At 34.9% G+C, this 22,890-nt stretch overlaps 1 protein-coding gene across 4 annotated transcripts in view; it reads right to left on the minus strand.

Annotated features, from left to right (window-relative positions):
* Window positions 1-22,890, minus strand: part of LOC108781683 (rap guanine nucleotide exchange factor 2) — a 125,771-nt gene that overhangs the window by 25,732 nt on the left and 77,149 nt on the right. The window lies entirely within an intron of this gene.

Consider the following 22,890-nt stretch of genomic DNA (forward strand, 5'->3'; position numbering starts at 1 on the left):
ACACACACACACACACGCACGCACGCACACAAGGTGATTCATAAGTATACTTTAAAATGTGTAAAGCGTGTTCATGAATAAAAAGAAAAAAGAAATGTTCATAGAACAAAAGGAATATAAATGTAGTATAATAGTATCAAATAATGACTTTATTTAAAAGTTTCACGAGGATATTTTTTTGTTTACAAGAGACGCTCTAAATCCTCCACACATACCTGAACATGACGTGTACATGATTATCGCATTTGTTCTTAAACATGAAGATTTCACATTATTTCGATAACAAGATATTTGCTTAATATTCAAAGAAACTTTTTTTCATCTTTTTTATCCAAGGATACAATTACAAAATTAAAAATTATAATTGTAATTTTACTGATGATACTTTCGTATATGTATGTATACAGGGTGAAGCATTTAAAACAGATCACCTAAATAACTCGCTAAGCCTATAACAGTCTAGCTGGATCTTAGTTGCTTATATATAATTTCGCGTGAATTTATATACTTATATATGTAATCTTTCTAGACAGCGCACTGATCAATTGTCAGTCTTGAAACGCAACTCTAACAAACTATCGAAGTACTATCACGAATTAAATTGATTAACAATTTAATAATTAATTGATGCTTTTTTGGCATCTTATATCGATGTTAAACTGATATTAAAATCTGAAAATAATAATTCTTACTGCGAAAAATATTACCTCGCACCACCCGGATCGCTTGCTTTACGCGCAAATGTCTTAATCAATTAGGCTACCGAGGCGCTTTTTTAATTACAAATACAATGACCAATAATTGAAAGTTATTCAAGGTTATTCAAAATCAATAATGCAAAATAATCTTCGAATAATTTCGTGTCTTCTCTGCTTGTTGGTATACCGCTAATCGTTCGCGAGTCTCTTTTTCAGTTGACAAGGCAACAGCATTCATTGCTGAACAACAAGAAAAAAAAGGATGAAAAAGACAATGAGACGAGTGCGCTTCAGGCCGGAACTCGTAGGCCGGACTTCCGGTAGATATGCTGGTTATACGCTCCATTCACGGAACCGCTCCCTCGTGACTCGATTGTTACAATGAATGTTTAACCAATTTCGGGATGAAAGTTCAATTTCCATAGGAGATCGATCGATCGAACACACGTTCCGATTCGGCATTTTGCGCGATAAAAAAAAGCCCCACGTATTGCATTGTTCGTTATATTGCATAAAAAGTGACATAACACGTTACTTGCGCATTTTTTTTTGAATGATTCAAACATATTTAACTTGTGTGTTCTACATAATTATTAAAAAAATTGCAAACTAATCCCAAACTTACATTAACGTTAATATTCTCGTACAATATCTGTAACCAAATGATACATTTTGCGATTATAGTTTTTATTCTTCTCCTCTTGCTGAATAATTTGATACTCAGAGCACTCGCAAATTTACAATTAGCAATCGAAAGTGTAACGCAATCGTGACGAAATGTATAAACGAACAAATGCAGAATATGCATGTGTTTTTGACGTAACAACTGAATCGTAAACAATTATGGCATAAGTATGAATAAAAAACAAATTATTTAAGCAAGAATGTTTTACAATGCGTTCAATTATGCCGCATTCTACATGTCCAAATAATACGATCATGTTATCATCAAATTTCAAATTTACATAATCCCTATTAAAAATATATTAATTCTCTCATAATATTGTATTTTTTAAAATTGAAGATTAAAGTAAGATTGCATTTTTTATATTATAAAAATACAAATTTTCTATCTAATAAAATTACATATCAAACATCAATTAGATAATAAATAACAATCAAAAAATTACACGTCAAACTGAAAATAAAATTATCACTTATTTGTAAATTATTCATTCAAAATCATGTAGAACATATTAGATAAATAATTAATCGGTCATATAGAAAAAGTATTAATGCAACAAATAAGTCGCACGATACTTTAGATTATTATTGGAACAAAGTGCAAGGTGAAATAATATTTCAAAATATAAAAACATTATTTGCTCTCTCAGTGGTATAACCATTCCTTGCGAGCGGCTCTAACTATGATTAAATGAGAGAAACATTCTCTCAATTATATGCTCTCATTCATTCCGTTCTCCTACATTATGTGCTCAATCTCTGCGTGAGACCTTCGACCCACGCGCGTAGACGACATACGTCCACGTGTACACAAATACGAGTACATCAAACAAGATGGTATGATGAGCGGGATGTCAACTCGCTTCGCCTCCTCATCTTCACATCGATTGTGATCCGAACGTTAATGACCTTCTTCGCAGACATATCGCTCATATCGCTTCACATGCAAGGTTATCAACTAATTGTAAGGGGAACAAACGCCTTCAATTAAGATATTGATACGTAATCGAAATTTGATACGAAATAGACTGTTTCCTCAACGGAAGAAGATAAACCAGCGATTAAAATCATTACAAAAGACAAAAAAAAAAAAGATCGCGCGTCCCACAGATGTTTAGCATGAATTAAAAGGAATCTTGATTTCATTTTCTTTTTGTACAAATAATAATACTTTCTTCGATTTGTACGTGTGCTTCCATTTTTTTTATTAGATATCATTCTCGTTTCTCATTTATTGACTATTACAATTTACACAACGCATATAAGTTTGTGCAAATCAACACAACATATATCAATATGTTATATACAAATTTACACAGATACAAAAACTGTATAAATTAAGAAAAAATATATCTAAAACAAAATTAAAAAATGAATTTAATAGTAACCTATAAATAAAATGTGTAATATATTTGTTTTTACAGTTGAATTTTATTTTTAATTTTTTTCGTCAAAAGTGATCTATAAAAAATGAAGGAAGCACTTTTCATTGACTGTCGACGCAACTTTCACGCAAATATTTTTGTTCTTAAGTTTCAAAATAAATATTTACAAGCTACAACAACAAACTATACAATTTACTCATAATAAATTAACTTTTCAAGACTTATGATGAGATATGGCCTCTTTACCTCAGACGATACAATCGATAGAGTTCTCGGTGTACCAGGCCAGCTTCTGGATAATGAGCGACCTTTTCGTTTTCTTGCGACGACCCGAGGTCGTCCAGTCCTGCTTGTATGCTTCAACATCGTAAACCCTCGGATAATTTAGTTAGAATTACAGAATCTCTATTTGCATACCACATCCATGTGGTTCCTTCCCTGTCATCACTTCACAATTCGATCAATAATGGATGTCATATCCCAATGTGTGAATAAACCAAACAATCATATGTTATCAAATTCGATATTTCACACAATATCTATTTTCCGACAATTCATCGACACGTTTCAACATTAATCACTCATCAAAAACAACACTTTGTAGATCTTAGGCCGCACAAAAATTAAACACTGCATTGTAAATGTCAAACTATATTTCGCATTAACGATTCGGATTTACGAGAGCACGGTAGTATGGTAATTAAAACATACCACAAACGCTTTCGTCTATGTATAATTGCGGCGATTCTATCGTTTCATGAAGAATAAGTACCTTGCAAATTTTATAATCTCAAAATTGTCCCGTCGATTGAATCAGCATCCAATAAAATTGTTAACGTAATTATTCTGCCCGTGTTTCGCGTTTGGCATATACGCACGCTCTCACATACGTTGCGTCTCGTGGAGAACTGAATCGTTCACAATTCTTCAAGAGGGCCAAAGACCGACCTGCTGCGGTCACGTGACCTGCTATGCTCAGGAACGTAGAAAGGCTTATCGTATGTTGTAACGTGTAATTTTCCTGTCGACGCCGGAAATTGAAAAATCTGATATGAAATTAATGGCGAATAAAAAATTTCATTCTAAATAACTCATGATCGTAAAGAACTTAATAAACAGGTATTCTAAAAGATTAAGAAGTGAGTATAATATAGTTTAATATACAGTGTTCGATCTTATCTGGATAAAATTATCTAGATGATCATCTAGATGAAATTTTGATGCCATCTCATCTTTATCTAGATAATAAAAATATTAATTATCTTTATCTGCATTTTAGATGAAAAAAAGTATCATCTTTATCTAGAATAATGTTTAGATACTTTGGTTCATATTTTACATTGCTAAAAATGTGAAAATATTATAATTTTTTCTTCTATGCAGTTAATGTTTACAGAAAAATTTTCAGCCTCAGGAAGAGAGTGAGTGCATCTAATATAGCATATATAATCATTCACATTGCTCTCAAATGATCTTTTTATTCCTGCACTAGGACACTTAATTCTGATTGATTAACCCAGAGCTGCCCAAAGTCGGTGTTTTTTTTGCTCGAAATCGAAATGTATCGTGTCGGTATTCACGCTCTACTGTTCCTACTTCTCACTTCGTTGATGTTTTATCGTAGTGCGCGATGCTCGATTCATGGATGACACTAATCCGAAATCGAAAAAAGTTTTTGACCTGTGTCTTTCACTATATTTAAAAGAATGTTATTATTAATATTATAAGATACACTATTATTCATAACCGTAATGATTATGACATGCTTGCTTTCATGCAACTAATATAGAGGAAAAGGACTGTATAGAATTTTTATGTGTTCTTCATTATTTTTTTGAAAATTGTGAGAGACATTGTAAGAGACAAACGAAGTATTATCTACATATTAAAATTGTAAAATTTAATATTTCACGGTGGTCCTCGATTGAATTCAACCCTGACTTTCCTGCACCTCTGATTTTCCTTCTGGAATTGGTTTTGGAACATTTCAGGACCATTTTGCAATAAATATTAAAATCGAAGAGTGAGCACTTTTTTTTAAATCGAGTTTTTATGTTTCAATGTGAACGAATTTTAATTATTTTGCATATTTTTTAAAATTATATATTTACATGCGTTTGTGCGTGTGCCTGTATGTGTATGTGTGAGTATGGGTGTGGTGGTGTGTGTGTGTGTATGTTTTGTTTTGTACGTAAACAATCGCGCGGTTACGTGTTATATGCGTTCATAAATATATAAGTATAGTAATAAGTTCTTCATTTTATATTTTAGTTTCAATTAACTATTTGCTATTTGTTACATATATATTTAATTCGAAGAAAATATATACAATAATTACATTTCGTTCAGTACTTAATTACCTTCCACATGTACGCTTGAAATGATTATATTGAAACTATGGATTAAAACTTAAAAACTCGATTTAAAAAAAAGTGCTCACTCTTCGATTTTAATATTTATTGCAAAATGGTCCTGAAATGTTCCAAAACCAATTCCAGAAGGAAAATCAGAGGTGCAGGAAAGTCAGGGTTGAATTCAATCGAGGACCACCGTGATTTTTTAATTATTTTGAGAAAAAACTGATTCTTAATTTATAAATAGTCTTAAAAATAAAAAATTATCTGGAATTTTTTAGATGAATTGTCAGATAAATTTATCTATATTATCTAGATTAATTTAAATGTAATCATCTTTATCTTATCTAAGATAAATTTCCAAATTTTCATCTTATCTTTATCTAGCTAATTTTAAAATCATCTATGCACAACACTGTTAATATATATAAAAAATAAAATTACTTAATAAAAAATTTAGCTTCATATAAAGCTTTATATAGATAGTGAGATTAAGTGTTACTAACTCTGCAGTCTTATACACACGCAGATAAAGTTAAAAAAACTAAAATTTCCTTTGAGATAATAATATTAATTGTTCTTTTTCAGCATGTTAGAAAAAATTAAGTTCTTCCAAAATTGCATAAGGAAATAAGTGTCGAATGTCATACACACATGTTCAAGTAAAATACCTCTCGTTCGATTGGAACGTAGCGATGGTATTTTTGCCTTTTTCTACATAACCAATCAGCGATGTCTCTTTTTTTAATGGATTCCGATGGCATTTGCATGGATCTTTCTTACGCAGCCAGAGTTTATAGAGCTACGCGTGACGCCAATCGCAGGCGCATCGGGAGCGCAGGAAGAACCAAAAATAAAGTAGACAGGCGCCAAGCTGCACTGTATGAATACCATACCGTTCGTTCGCGGAGGTCTCGGAGAGAGAAGGAAATTTTTAGTCGGACGTATCCGCGGGTGTATACGCGGCCGCCTCGTGATGTAGACTCCTCGTAGGACATGACTCGAGAGACAGTTTATGCGCCCGCGTTCATCAACACGCCCTTTCTCGCAGCCTGTGCAACATGCCATAATTTATATTTTACCCGACATTCAGCCTCGCGTTTTTTTTACACGTACATACAATGTCGTTGAATCGTGACCTCAAAATTTGCGAACGATCTCAAGCATCGTGTACGAACAATTTTTATAATATTTCTCAATGAAGTACCAAACGCGATGCGTCAATACTTTATTGACTTTAAATTGGCTAAAAAATACTTTTACATCCTACTACGAGAATAAGTTTTTTTTACGCATGATTGCCTCCTTTGTAAAATCACGAAATATTTCGAAAATAGAAAGTGTGTATATAGGTTAAATTATTTTGTACGAATACATCTCGAGTCTTTTTGACCATTATACCATGTCGAAGAGTTTGACAATCTCTTTAAACGTTCGTTAAATCGATAGTAAAATCTTTCGAGAAGTCTCCTTATCTTTGTTTCACAAATAGCTTGTCTCAGGATTTTAAAATAACACGAGTCTCACATTTTTTTTAATTATTCGGAGAGATATTCTACTTGAACAGTTGCAAATTGCACAAAATCGATGAATAAAACACGTCACATTAAAAAAATCGTTGTTAATTAAATAACGAGAGAGAGAGAGAGAGAGAGAGAGAGAGAGAGAGAGAGAGAGAGAGAGAGAGAGAGAGAAAGAGAGAGAGAGTGTGAAAATACTTCTGCACAAATCAAGATATATCGAATAGAAACAATTTGAGCTGCAATTATGCAAAATGCAGAACAATTATCGTTAAAAACTTCATTGTTATTCTCGTACATATGTCTGTTAAATTCTCGCCCTTCCGAGGTGCGCGGCCTGCTAGATAGAGACGAAACATTATCAAAGACTGTCGCACTACCAGGCAGTGTTAACCGATAGGATGGCTTCAAAGAGCCCTTAGGACTTTTCCGAAAAAATCGTTGCTCACACGATGTCAAAGAAACCTATCAAGATATTGACAATGTTTAATACTATCTTCAAAGTAAATTCTTTCTATCACAATCACATTTTAAAAATCTATTCGAGACCGTCACAGATAGGCGAAGTATTGCTCTCTTCGATTCACAATCGATTTTTACAAAACACTCCAATCACTTGTTACTGCTACTTGCTCAATCAATCGTCAGTTCGTATTTTCAAGCAAATTTTAAGTCAGGCGACAACTCTTAATAGTTGGCACGTCGTCGACCGCACCGAACAAAACACGAAAAGAGACTAAAGTGCCGCACTCCGGCGTGCGCCACAATAAGCACGCTATCTCCTTCTTCACGGATGTTCATTTTTTGTCGCGGGCACGAATACTTAATCACAACTGAAATCGCTGTATGGGAGATAGTTCTATCTTGCGTACAACAGCATAAGGAATGCAATGTTAACCACTCGAGAGAAGATGATCATCCGAGGCAATTTTGATCTACACATCTTGGATATATAGAAAATGAATCGATCAAGTCGTTAATTGTTATTGATGTGTATCCATTTGTCATAATTTCTTATGAGTTATAATATCCTATCACAAGTTTATCTACGAGGGCAAGTCAATAAGTTCTTAGAAAATCTGTCAGAGGGCACTCGCAGTGTCACATTACTTTTTGACAAGTAGCATCTTTCAGCTGATTATTGTCAATTTTTGAGCGGAATTCATCGAGAGGTTTCATTTCTGTAGACGATTAAAACGAACAACCTTTGTATTTTTTGCAAAATGGAAACAAACGAGTTTCGTGCAGTGATCAAACATCTACATATGAAAGGTTTAACGCCGAAAGAAATCAAAGCCGAGTTGGATAATGTTCATAGCACATCTGCACCAGCGTTTGCGACTGTATACAATTGGGTGAATGAATTTAAATGTCGTATATCCACATGTCATCTCGTTCGGGACGTCCAATTGAGGCTGCTACGCCAGAAATCATCGATAAAGTCCACGATATTGTTTTGACTGATCGACGAGTGAAAGTGCGCGAGCTTGTTGAGGCCACAGGCATATCACATGGCACAGTAATTTCAATTTTGCAGGAATAATTGGATATGAAAAGGCTATCGGCAAGATGAGTGCTGCGTTTGTTCACTGTGGACCATAAACGCGACGATTTCGAAACACACCCGAGACGAAGGAACAGTCAAAACAATAGACTTCATCGGGTGAACCGGCTCCGAAGAAAGCGAAGACCGTGAAGTCGGCCGGAAAGGTGATGGTCACAGTTTTTTGGGATGCACGCGGCATAATTCATATCGATTACCTTCCGTCGAAGCAAACGATCAATGGTGATTACTACGTAGCCTTCTTGAACCGTTTCAACATTTTAAAGAAAAAACGTCCCCATTTGGCGAAGAAGAAAGTGCTCTTCCATCAAGACAATGCACGGATTCACACGTGCCTGGCATCGATGGGCAAATTCAACGAATTCCGCTACGAGTTGTTTTCCCATCCAGCATATTCGTTAGATTTAGCCCCCTGCGACTATTTCCTGTTTCGAAACCTGAAGAAATAGTTCGAAAGAGATTCACCACCAGAGAGCAGCCGAAACAGAGGCTTATTTTGAAGGGTTGGACAAATAATATTATTCGGACGGCTTGAAAAAGTTGGAGAATCGTTAGATCAAATGTATCGAGTTGAAAGGAAACTATGTTGAGAAATAAAAATGAATCGATGAGACGAATGTGTTTTACTATGTTTTTCTAAAAACTTATCGACTTGCCCCCCTCGTACATTTATTAAGCTTTAGATAATAAAATCATGTGCTTTATATCTGATTCAAGAGACTTAAGTTGAAAATTTTAATTAAGGAAGTTCTTCATCTTAAAAAGGTGGAGGGGATGTTGTATAATTTTCCTCATCTTTTGACATAAGAGCATACAGGATAGAAAATGCCATTGCCATCTTTTAAAAATTAAATAATAAATAAAATTTAAGCAATATTATATACTATTTGTTATTAAAATATATTATTTTTCTTATGAAAAATTATATTTATGCAAAAAGCGCTGAAGAAACATTGTTTATAATAATTATTTAATCTGATAAAAACGTGGTAACAGAGCACTAATTCAGTAGTTGGTAACACTAAAGAGAGTAGAGAACAGAACCATAACTATAATCAAACAAAAATTTCGCAAAAAAGATATAAAGGTCATTTATTACCGAAAAATAATTAAAAAAGAGAATACATCAATGTACTTTTGGTAAAAACAATGCCAAAAAGAAAGCGACGGAAAAAGAAGAAAGTGATTTATTTTCCGTGAAAGGTCGTCGATTAATCGATTATAGAGGTTATGTCACGTCATATGATTTAATAGTCTCACATCATGTAATTTCACATGAGTCTCACATAAAAATGATAGGTAAAATTTCAATTTCTTTATTTTAAAATATATTCTTAAAAGTCCATTCTTTCATATGAACATAGTTTTTAAATTTTCTTATATTTTGTTTTCGAATAAATTACTTAAAACTCTCTTTCTCATAAGGATTCTCGTAAGGTATTTTAGTAAATTATTTAAGGGAAACTATACGGTTAAAAAATTTGAAAAAATTTAGGAATACCTCTATTTTTATAACAAACTTATTCTCAAAATTTGATCAAGTTTCTATGTGAAATGATTGAAAAACCTGCTCAAGGATTTAGTTTTATGTGTGATATTGTATATCTGAAATAAAATTCGCTGTAAAAGATAAAGTCTAACACCATCGTGAAGTTAGCCTCCCCAACATTAAAAAAAATAAAGTTTCTACAGCTCATTCGATTACTCATCGTTTGCACATTTTAAAAAGGATAAACTTCCGAAAACGGCCAACACTCGATTGCTAAATTTTAGCAAAAAACACTCTAAATGACATAAAAAAATGCCCTTAAATGGATTTTCACCAACCAAAAGGCTTAATGCTAAAAATGTTTATGTAAAGTTATATACCACCTAAATTAGGGTTACCACAAATTTTTCATCCTAAAATTCCCTGACGTTTTCCTGATTTCCAGACAGAATTTTATGATTTTCTCTCACTTTCAATAATATGATACATATTTTAAAATGTTTTTTGTATTTTTGTCCTGATTTGAAAATTGTTAAATATTTGTTAATCGAGCAATTTAACGTAACAGTGTAATTAAATTACTATTAATGTTGCTGACACTGCATTCAATTATTAAGTTAGTAGTATTTTTTGTCTTTTTCTGTTATGTATGAACATGATTCTTTTCCTCTTCCTTTCTTTCTTTTTGCTGCTGTACTTAGAATATAAGAATAAATCAATGAATACAGTTTCTTTTTTATCAAAACTACATCCTGTTTATTAAAATCTCAATCTGCTATTATAAAGGTTAACATATTTGAAAGAAAAGTAACAAAAATATAAAATTAACATTTATTTTACTCACTTGTTCGTAAGTGACATAAATAGAACTTTTTATATAAAACAAAAGAACAACTTTAAAATTTCGATGTTCTTAGTAAAGCATTTTAAATCTCTACAAGTTTACGTTAGCTTTTTAACATAAAAACTAAAATTTCAAATCCTTAAAGAAAACTTAAATACTACACGTTAACATAAAAATTGTACAAGTCTCTTAATCGAATGTTAATAATGTCAGTGACATTATTTCTTCATCAAGAGCATTTATGTAGTTCATTAGTTTTCAATGTCAAAAGTTTTGCCTACTTAGTCTACAATTCTGAAATTTTTGCAAATAAAGATCTTTTTTTAGCAATCTTTGCATTTTGTAAACAAAGATCTTTTTTTTAGCAATCTTTGCATTTTCTTGTTCTTTTTCACTGCTTTTTCAATGCTTTACCACACATATCCCTCGCATTTCGGTAAGATAAAATCATCTTTTTATCTATTTAAGTTTAGTAAGACCACCAGCAGCTATCGTAAACTTGTCTCTGAGATATTAGAGACCTAGGTAATTAATTTTCAATAATATATTCCTCGTTTATTGAAAATCCTCTTTCCTCAAATGGTTGACCATGACTCAAAATAAGGACCTTTTTCACAAAAATTAAAATTCTGGAAATTATCCTGACCCTAAAGCAAATTTCTCCAGAAATGATCAATTCTTTGATTTTGTCGACTGTGGCGCCGCGCCATGATATAAATGAAACAGACACCAAGCTAAACAGATGTTTTAAATTTCTTTACAGCTATTTTATTTTTCCAGACAAGTTGGCTAATCCCTGACTTTCCCTGACTGTGGCAACCCTGATTATTCTCCAGACTTAGCCCTTATTTTTACCCAGATAAATTAAGAAATTGGCTGGCGTGAAGCGAACGCAGCGCCCTGATTGGCGGGCAAACGCCGTTCGTCGGTTTCTGACGTGTTGCAGCGAGCAACTAAATCGAGTTTCGGTATTTTTCGATAGTATATGATCCCATGATTACGTAGATACCATATTTATGCGAGCATAAATCTGGTACACGTGTGAAGACAGAGGAAAGTATTATAGCTGAAACGCCGCGTATGACCTTGATAAACACGTTGTTTTTTATACTTTGCAGCTAGTAACTAAATCAAGTTTTGCTACGATTTGATAGTTCATTAAGCGAGTTCAAGACGATAAAGCGGCTAGATACGCTTGCCGAGTGATTGAACATAATTGGTTATTACTTATGGGTCTTCTACAATAAGCCATTACCTAAGTTTTAAGTATTAAGTCATAAGAAATTGACCACTCACAGTCGATTATTCTCCTCACATTCGATTGTGATTGGTAAATTTCTTAATGATTTAACATTTAAAACTGACATAATGGCTTATTGTAGAAGGCCTATTATATTGTAGATCCAACCAGTCATACTCGATTGCTCGACAAGCGTACCTATAGCTTTGCCATCTTGAACTCGCCCAATATTTTGGTACTATTATAATATTATGTGACCGAATAATTTTCGTTTGGTAGTAGCGGAACTTCCAGCGCGACGCGGTCCGTTTAGATTCCTGTGACGCGGTCGCAAGTATTGATTTTTCGTTAAAAATATTAAAATTCGATATTCTATTGATGCTATCTTGGAGCAAATAAAAAACAATTAAATCTGGTATGGTTGATTTTATTGTAGCGCCACTGTATCTATTTTCTCTTATTATAAAGGGTCCAGCTTTATATTAACCTGGATCTACCCCTTTTTTTTAATTCCTACTAAACTGCTGGAGCAATTAAATTAATTCTTGAGCAACTAATTAGAAATTAAAAAGCACTAAATTTTTTACCCAATCTCACTTCGATTTTCAATGATGGGGAGTCCAAATTAATGGGAGTATCTAACTGATTCTCTATTCAAATCAGTTTAAGAGATCGAAAAAAGCCTCGATGAATTCATTAATTCAAAGCCACCATTATTTTTCCGATCTGGAATCCGGCAATTGCCTGACAGGCGATCTGGAAAAAATATATAGATAGCGAGGGAGATTACTTTGAAGATTAAGTTTTTTATTTATGATTTTATAAATAAATGTCAAAGTTGGTCAAAAAAGACCGAGAATTTATTTGTACACCTAATATACTAACAATAAGATAAGCCACAGATTCCAAGATATTAAACAATACATCCTGTTATTTATACTATATTATTTCTAGGTGTATTTTGTGACGTGACACTTTGTGTCCGTCACTCGTGAATGCATTAGCACGGAGATCCTGTGTCCTCTAAGCTCGAAGGGCGGGGGCACAAGCGAGCCAAATTTATAATTTTTGTGTAAAATATTTAGTTATTTTCAGACTTTTCAATAATGATTTTTAGTCACATTTGAGCGTGAGCGGTGGTTATCTTAGATCCATGTAATTTTGCCGCCTCACTTACGGAAGGAAGAAAGAAGACGTCGTCGAGGAAGCAAGAAACCACTGAAGAAGATCCCGATTGTGTCTTCAAAGAGCGCAGTACACGCAGGTCGTATTGTTTTGTAACCTCTGCTAATTTTGATATTATTTGGTGATTGTCGCAACTTTATTGCAGACGCCTCGGAGAGAGACGTATTAGAGGATTATAGCAGCACTGGACGAACATTAACAGCAGCCTCCACTTCAGAGGAGAGCGTTAGAAGATCGCTGATCAAGCTGGAAAACTTCGGCCAGCTAATTTGAAAGAGCGCGCTAGACATTCAAAGGATACGCGACCCGCAGGACTCACTGTGATTAGTCGCGAGGTCGCGTGGCTGCGACAAGCCAATTAGAACAAGAAGCGGCCTGATAGGAGAGGGACCAACGGCCTGCGTGGATCTGCGGAAGCTCCCGATCGCCACTTGTGCGGTAATCGAGCATGTGAGGAGGACGCAGGATCTCCGTAGCCTAACGAGGACCTATTAAGGCTGCATTCGGAAACATCACCCGAGTGCCCCAGTGTATCGTCTTATCCTCGTTTAACATGGGTGAACAACAAGGATAAGACGATACACGGGCATACTCAGGTGATGTTTCCGAACGCAGCCTAAGAGAATCTCTGGACGCTGAATTTGCGTTGCTGTTGCCGAGAGATTGAAGGAAAAGCGAGGAGGATCGACGAGGATCGTATCGTGGTGAGGCGAGCGTCATAAATTGTGTAAAACCATCGATCGCGGTATGTGGAATGCATCTTGAGTGGATCGCGCATTAGGCTTTATTTCGTGTTAACGTTGCCGATGTCGGATCGGTCGCCTGAAGGCATGTAGAATAATCGTTGCCGTGGACGCATGCCAACCGCTCGGACGCTAGCTAAGATTTAAGAATGCATAATTACTGTCGTTGCTCGCCCTTATAGCCGCCAAGTCACTTTTATATTTGTTAGTTACTGAGAATTCTTTAAAGTCGAGACTGGCGTTACTACGCGTTATAGAATCGTTGTCGGATAGCGTCACTTCGTATGTTACGATTGTTCCACGGAATAATTTCTTGTCAACGTTGTAAAATTGAGACTTGTTCACATATTCCTTTCGCCGAATTATTGTCGAATTTACTTCTTGTTGTCGATGGCGAGTTAAGAGATCCATTGTTATTGCACGGCGAACTAGAGCGCGGAAGGTCAAATTGTAACGTCGTTAATTGTCATCATAGTACAGTCTTTGAAAAATATATTGATTTCTCTTTATGGTTTTCATTAGAATTATTGTGTATTTATTTCAGCCTCTATCGTTCTCCGACAATTTCCCCGCTTACCGCGGACCACTCCCCTCTGCCAATTCCGTTGGCTGAGCTAGTTGTTTCGACCGTCGCGAGAATCCGCGTAATCTATAATTTCTTGTCCGAGCAGTTTATCTAAAGATTTGTGCGAAGAGTGGCACGCTCTCTCGTGCCTGGCGCCCAACGAATTTTTGATAGCGACTAAGAGTTTTGCTGAATAAGGTAACTTGTTGACTTTTGTAACATCTCGAATCACGCGGGAATTATTGACGAACCGCACTATTGCTCCAGTAAGTATTGTGAATATCAAATAAGAGCTTTCGCATAATTAGATTTCTTTAGGAATTATTGACGAACTATTGCTCCAGTAAGTATTGTGAATATCAAATAAGAGCTTTCGCATAATTAGATTTCTTTTGGAGGACGCGACGAAGTTGTGCCGGCACTCACGAGTACGGTTACAATATACATATATATGAATATGTGTGTGTGTGTGTGTGTATTATATATCACTGTTATCGCGTGTATCGTAATGATTAAAAAACGTCATAATGACATAAATAGTCACTGAATTACTTCACGATGTCATTCGCGCGCAGTTCTTGTATACTCGTACACACGTGTGTATGAGGCATGAATGAGAAGTCTATCGTACGCTGCACGCGTGTACGCATATGTATCCGCGCTTTGAAGAATCAATACAGTCGATGCAACGGCCGCCAGTTAAGTCATATCGTGTGTCGCACCTTCACCCACTCGCAACATAGACTCGCATGGAACAATTGCGATAATGTGTGAGCAATGTGCAAACAGCTTCCAACAGCATGCAAACTCAATCGTAACCTATAATCGATTGAACATACTGCGGTAGCATTAGTAGCTGTGCTTCGTCAATATATCTCAGAACGTAGGCAGATAAACAGGCTGCAGATACATCTAAACGGTGTGAGAGAGAGAGAGAGAGATCTGAATCCATGTACGACCATGTTATATGCCTTCATTTATGACGGTTTGTATTCATCGCCTCCAAGATCACTAAACAATCTTGTTCACAACGATCGTGTTCGCAAACAAAGCATAGATGTAATGTATGTAATCATATAATCAAAGATAAGTATGTCGTTTTATTTCAAGTTTGAGAGAGGGAGAGAAGAGAGAGAGAACAGTGCTGTTTAAAATATAACATTAATAGAGATGAATGAATGACACGAATAAAATTAATGCTTTTAAACTTCCACGGTACTTTTTATACAGAAACTGCGTGTTTCGCGGGTTATCTCGATCCATTAGAAAGTTAACGTTTTGTGAATATTACAGTTCACTTCATTAGGGCGAGGAGCAGTCTAATACTATGTACACACTTCCGACGGTGTGTACAGGCTGCTTCAATTCTAATAATGGATCTGGACACAGAGATAATCTGTCTGAAACTCATAGTTTCTATAAGTGAAAACATTATTCGATTTCGAAAATAATAATAAGGTAAACGGTATTTATGAACCACGTACGTTCGGCGAACTCAATGAATCGCACAAATAAAGTTGCAAGATACATGAGTTCAAGATAACGGAAAATAATTCCATAGTATCCGCGCGATTTAAACTAAGGAAATTAAAGATGCATTTCAATAATGAAAAGAGATAGCATACATCCTGCGCCAGAAGTGTGTCGACTTGGAACGCGCCGTTTAAAAGCAGCTAGAGAATACGATACTCTTGCAGCAAGCTGTGCGGTAAATAGATTCACAAAGTTCCGACTATCTTGATTAATAAGGCTTTCGATAAGACAATTATATTCCAAGATGGTAACCTTGGAATATAAATTTATGTATTACGATATAAAATTAACGATATTAAATTTCAAAAATTAACAGAAATTGCTTAACTTTGAAAATGTTGATAAATTATAAAAAATAATTGTAAAAAAATGTTGATATTTCTCTATCAAAAGAATAATTACGTACTCAAATGTATATACAATAGTGAAAGATATACGATCTCGTGCCAGGGTGTGTGAAGTTGGCATTATTTTTCTTCCATCCACTCTTTGAGTCTCTTTGATATAAGAAATTATTATCGTCTTCCTTTCGCTCGTAATGATACTTTGCGCGAGCCATATTTCGACTGCAGTTTATACAAACTCGAGCTTTGAAAGTAAAATTCGGAGCATAAGAGCTATTCTTCGAAATCGGAATTCTGATAAGAGTTCTGGATTCTTCAAAACAAGAGAAAAAGTTCCTGATTATTTTGTCTCGCGCCAAGTGTACACAAGATAATCAGACTGGGCATATACGCGAGCCGTTTAGTTGAGTCGAGATACAGTCATCGGATCTCAATAATAGCTGGATTAAATTGACAATTGTATCAATCGATAACTGAAGACCCTGTACAAAATATTCTATAGAAGAATCGCTAAAACGAATGGTGAAATTCACCAAAAAAAGCAAAGCTAACTAAACCTGTATCACACAATCAAGAATTCGCGCAGCAGAAAAATGTTTCTATTTAGAAGAGAGAAGCAAACTCGAATCGCGCAGACGTCCGGCGGAATTTACAAGCGAGGAGAGAAAAAAAAGACGTAACGCACGGCTCTTGTACCGTGGCCTCGCTCGCACATAAAGCCGAGGAAGAAGAGGGACACACGTCTGGACGAGGATTTATTTTCGGAGCGGATCTGGTCGCTGCTTTCTTTCGCTTTTTCCATTTTTCCGTTCTGGCGAAACCGGTACGAGATTTAACATTTTTGCTGGTCCAAGAAATCCCGCGTTCCATCCGTCGTTCTCGCACCATGATTCTACAAAATATTAGCCATGACGAACGATAACTGTATGTACTTGCAATATGGTTAATAAGTCTCTTTTGTACAGTCCAGTTATGTCAACCGAGCTTGCTATTCAAAATAGGTCGGCGATACAGGCGCCGCTTTGTCACCCTACTTGACATTTTCTGTCGCCCCCGCAACTTCACAAAGTATAAACTGTATGAACGAGTTATATCCTTCCCTTCAATATTATAATTTATAATAGAGTTATGACTACATAATTTGTATGGAAGATACAAGATTCTAATATATGTATATGAGAGAGCTAGTATTATATTTTTATATATATTGGAAATATGTATCGTATTATAAATAGATTATGTAAAAATTACGTGAAAATATTTACGTAGTTACAAAATAATATTTTTATTAATAAAAACTATATATAGTATAATGTATATTGGCAATTATTATAGAGTAGTGTTATAATGCGGTATGTAAAAAGAAATACCAGAATAGATACTAGAGAGAGAAAGAGGAAAGCCAACGCATGCCCCTTAATTGAAATACCAGCTATGTTGTGAAATAGTATATTTCACAATAACAGAGTAAATTCCGATACAATATCAAACCGCTGTTGGATACACATGTAGGTATGTGGCAAAGTATGTCAAAGAGTAGAAGGCACCGTCAGAGTTCATCTAACAATAAGTATGCCAGAGTATACTCGCAAATTGCATCCTGGATTCTCAGATCTGACGTTTTACACTAAAAATTAATCATTATAACAATATTATTGTTCAGGATTTGATTGTCCTACCAAAAACCATAAAACTCTAGGAATCTATAACACACACACGCACGCACGCACGCACGCACGCACGCACGCACGCACGCACGCACGCACGCACACACCACGAGTATATATATATATATATAATATTTTCTTCAGAGTTTAAAAAAACTTGTGTGAAAATTAAGTCAGGTCGTTTTTTATACAAGTTTTACTTGTTTAATATGAAAATCTCATTCAACGTTGCATGAATATTAAGTAGCTGTGAATTTAACGCTAAGTACACGTTGCGTATAAATATTCTGCAGAAAAGCCCCTTCGTGGAGATAGCAACGGGTGTTAAAAAGAGTCTGGAGATAAAGCTGAAATCTGAGTAATATCATGACGAGTCACGACTCCGATTATATTCAAACTTCCTGTACGCAGAGATTCCCGTAATGAATCTTTATTCGAAGGCGCGCTTACGCATAGCAGATGTGGCATCGTTCGTTGCGATTCTCTTACATAAATGTGCGTACGTATATATTATTTATTATATCGAATATTCTCGTGACTCTATATTTATAATGCAACTACATTATTGATGGACTTGAATTTATTGCACACTCTACTCGATCTCTGTGTCGGCTTGGCGAACTCGTTACATCTGACAACGAGTCGATGAGAAATAATTGTGGAACAAAGATCGTAATTCGTATTAACTGCATAATTGGGTACACGGAACGTGCACATATATCAGGGTTGCCACAAAATTGTAATCGTAAAATTTCCTGACATTTCCCTGATTTACTGATAAAATTTTGAGATTTCCCTGACCTCGAATGATACATACTTACCAATGTTTCGTGTTTTTTCGAACAATAGCGCACAAATACTGATTGTTTGGAGGAATCGGGTTAAAAAAAAACAGGGTTCTCAAAAGATGTCGGCAAAGCGTAAAAACAAACAATGTACAGCTACAGCTATTGAAATTTCCCTGATAAGTGTGCTAAATCCCTGACTTTTCCTGACTTCCCTGACGCATTTTTTTAAATTCCCTGTCATTTTCCTGATTTCCCCGACTTGTGGCAACTCTGGTATATGTATATGTAAAGATCGGTACGGAAATTAATAATAATATTGCAATCGTGTGTAAATTTTTTTCTATTCCATCTATCATTGTAACGTATTTTTCTCTATTTTTTTTTTGCAAATGCACAAAGGATATTTTTTTTTTATTGAAGAGCACTAGTGACGGTTTGCACGGTAAAGCGAGAGAAATGTACGCGATCGGAAACAGAATAATGCTTGTTGAGCGGATTATTCGCCGCGCAGCGGTATTATAGCTGTAACTTGTTGGTCTCCAGTAGAAGCGAAGTTTCCGTATTTGTTCGTTCCGTATATATACGGCAGCCGTAATGATCAATTCGCCTCCGGTTATCGGTTTTTCTATGGAAATTGACCTCGCCGATGCGCGTGTTCTTTTTCGCGTAAATAAGAGATTTTCCTTATAACTTTTCGTCCACGTGAAAAGCGATATCATCGTGCGAGAAATTTCGTTGCTTCCCAAGACATAAACATAATAAATGATAATTTACTTCCGATTTACAAACAATACAACGAACAATAAAAATTACCGATAAGTCCATTTTAATTATCATTATTCTCCGATAAAAAGAATCTGCAACATGACTTCTTCTGAAGCATAATAGACGTACAATTTTTGCGAGCACCGATCGATCGTCGTCGCTCCCATAATTTTAATGAAATGATATTCTTTTTTTATATTTCACAAATGTGCGCACAGCGCGTATAATTGAAATTTTTAACGATTACAAAAAGGTCGCATTCTATTTGTTTCGAAGACGAGAGAAACCAATAAACGTGAATAAAATTAAAATACAAGACACGCCTGCGGAACTAATACACTTGAATGATAATTACTTAAAATTAAAAAAATATTAATAACATTAAGTGTGTGGGCAATTATTTGTTTACGATTTTTCAATCTGTTAATGGTGTTTCTCTTGTTTTTTTGCGTGCAAATGAGTCGCAATGATCGAGTTCTACAACAAACAAAGACGATTTATGTAGTAAACGCAGTGTCAGACGGCGACGTTGTTTTGTCATTGAAGATAAGCTTCTTGAAAACGTTGCAAGAACGAATCAAAACGAAAGATGTACCCGAGAGATCGGTTATGCAATTAATGTCCGGCACGATGCAATGCTCCGTTTACGTCCTTCAAGCAACACAAGTAATAGCATTTCTTAGGCTTAGCACTAATAACTCTCATTCGTCGGCTGCACAAATAAATATTGAGTGGAAAGAAAAAAGTGGAAAGAAAACAACTCGCGCGACTAAAATAACACGAAGACTCTTCGAAAGATTTATTCTCGGTTCTTTGTAACTCGGATTGTTGATCCTCTGACATTTAAGAAACGATACCTTTAAAATATAATTAATCGACGAATCCGACTTTAAGAGAGAAATATCCGCTTTGAACATCCATACGTAAAATACGTATTTACGTAGTTTTTACTTTTTGTCAGCATTAGAGTGCGACATAGTAGATCCCTGCTGGTGATGATTAATCTTCATTCGAAGCGTCAAGCGCCGACGATGAAATTCCGCACAATGAGCTCTCGGATGGCGCGTGCGTGTGAGCGGAGCGATGGCAAGGATAAAGTGCCACGATATCACGGGAGGAAGGTTAAAGGTCAGACGTCCAATTCGCGTACAGGTCACAGAGTCGCCCGAGGACACACGTGAACTCGCGTGTACCTGCCATGTTACTGTCGATATTTTTTCTGACATTGCATGAAAAAAAAATTCAACTCGTCGGCAAACACGTGCCCGGAATATGTCAAAACCGATAAATGTATTGCTATCCTTACAATAAAAATCCTCATCGATAAATATCCTCATCGATAAATTATATTATAAAATTATAATATCGATCTCGAGTGCGCGTGTAGAAAAATTAAATAAATCAAAGAAATCATTCATATTTTATATTTCCAGAAATATGGTTGATTTGCATTCGATTGAATTTTTTAATGTGACCTTTTCTTGAAATAAAATAAATGAAACAAGATAATAAACGGTAAACATAAAGACAAACTACACTGTGTTATCAAATTCTATAGTAAACTGTGTTATTTTATTTCTATCACATAGAACAATATCGATGGAGAAAGATTCCACGATTGGTGGGGAGTCCGTGTTGAGCCTGCCGCGGAAGTGAATAAATTTTATAATTAACGTTTCGAAATAACAGCTCGGGTGAAATGCATGTTTCGCGCTGCGGAATTTCAAAGTTCAATGCGGCGGGACACAATATGCGTGGTTATTACATGCGATGTAACCATTGGTAAATTATCTCGGGGAGAGCAAAATTCGGTATAGAATGCGTTGATTAATACAAATTGTATTCGAGTAAGCCAGGCGCGTAAATTGAAAGCCGAATGTGATTGATATTAAATGCAGAACTAAACCAGTTCAACTCAACAGACCATAGAATCTACACTCTTCTGTTACAAGTACACAAATCGAATATATTTAAAAATTTATAAAACTAGAATTTTTTATAAATTTTATGGGATTTAAAAAATTAATAATATTAAATTAGAGATTTAAAAAAATTTCTTTTATAAATTGTATGTGAGAATAAAAGATTAAAAAATAGATATTATATTTTTTTTAAAAAAGCTACATTACACATTAAGAAAGTTTCTTTTTTAATAAATATTGTAATATATTGAATATAGTGTAATAGAATTACTAACGCATAAGAGATAATCTGTATATAAAGAGAAAAAAGAAAAATTATAATAAATGATAATGTTAAAAAAATATAACTTCGTTATAAATATGCTAGTACCACAGAAAAAATATTTTCATGATTATTTTTTATAATTATTTTTTAACATAAATTATTATCATCATAATACAGCTTAATCGACTATCAGCAAGTAGTGTCACGCAATTTGTCGGTAAAACAGTTTAAAACGTAGTTATAGATGGCAGCTCGAATCAAAAACTTAATTTTTGTCCACACAGTGTAATTAGAGGCGCAAACCAGCGTTTCTAACAAACTTGGTATGAACGAACAAAGTTCACCTGTAATATCAGAACATTCCGCGTAACTCTGCTGCAATTAATGTTGAGACTACAAACGAAATTAAACCTGGCTTACGAAATAGTCGTTTCACATTTTCATGGATGATTTAATAAAAACGCACGAAGCGAAAAAAAGTCCGAAAGGAAATACCACGTACTACAAATTCCACTTTTCTTTTTATAGAAAAAATTGAAAAACACTGTTTCAATTATATATTATTCACTTGTTTTATTTCCAATCAAGATTTATTTAATTATTTATATTAAAAATAATTATTAACGTACAAATGTATTTTTTGAAAGATTCTATACAAAATAAAGAAAAATAATAATAAAATATATTTAAATTTTATCTCGATTATCGACGTCTTTCTTTCATTCAGCTCAAAATTTCTAAACATTTCTGTTGCAAAATACTCTGCGAACGTTTAAAGGTCGTATGCTCCAAAGAAAGATCTTACAATTAGAGATACATGATTTGAGAAAAAAAGCAGTTTTCACCAAAAAGTTCGTGATCATCAGTCTCGCATGTATAAAACTTTGCCCTAATTTCGGTCGGCACATCGAGAATCGACCGCCGCTGGAAACGAAATAAAGCGAGCTAAGTATACGAGAGCGTGACGGGGGATTCCAAAACTCTCTTCTCAACCTGAGTATAATGCCGAGAGAGAAACTATCGATTAACTGTCCGCCACGTTCTGTCTCGCGCGTCCGAAGAGCATTGTCTTTTCGCCGTGTACGATATTACCGCTTATACCGCACTTCGCATAGCATAGCACTCTGAGAATATCTCGCCACTACTGTTTCGCGTTCCGCGGTAAACCAACCAGAAAAAAAAAATTGCGCTTGCTCGCCCAGTTTTGATTGAAACCGATTGTGAGTGTGCTTGTGTGCAGAAACGTTCCCTCATAAAACTGAATAAATAAAGCATTCCTTTGTGGCTAAACTTTCTCGAAAGCGTTAACGATCCAAGCCGCAGTCTCTCTCTCTC

Source organism: Cyphomyrmex costatus, unplaced genomic scaffold (assembly GCF_001594065.2).
Source record: "Cyphomyrmex costatus isolate MS0001 unplaced genomic scaffold, Ccosl1.0 scaffold871, whole genome shotgun sequence".
NCBI lineage: Eukaryota > Metazoa > Arthropoda > Insecta > Hymenoptera > Formicidae > Cyphomyrmex > Cyphomyrmex costatus.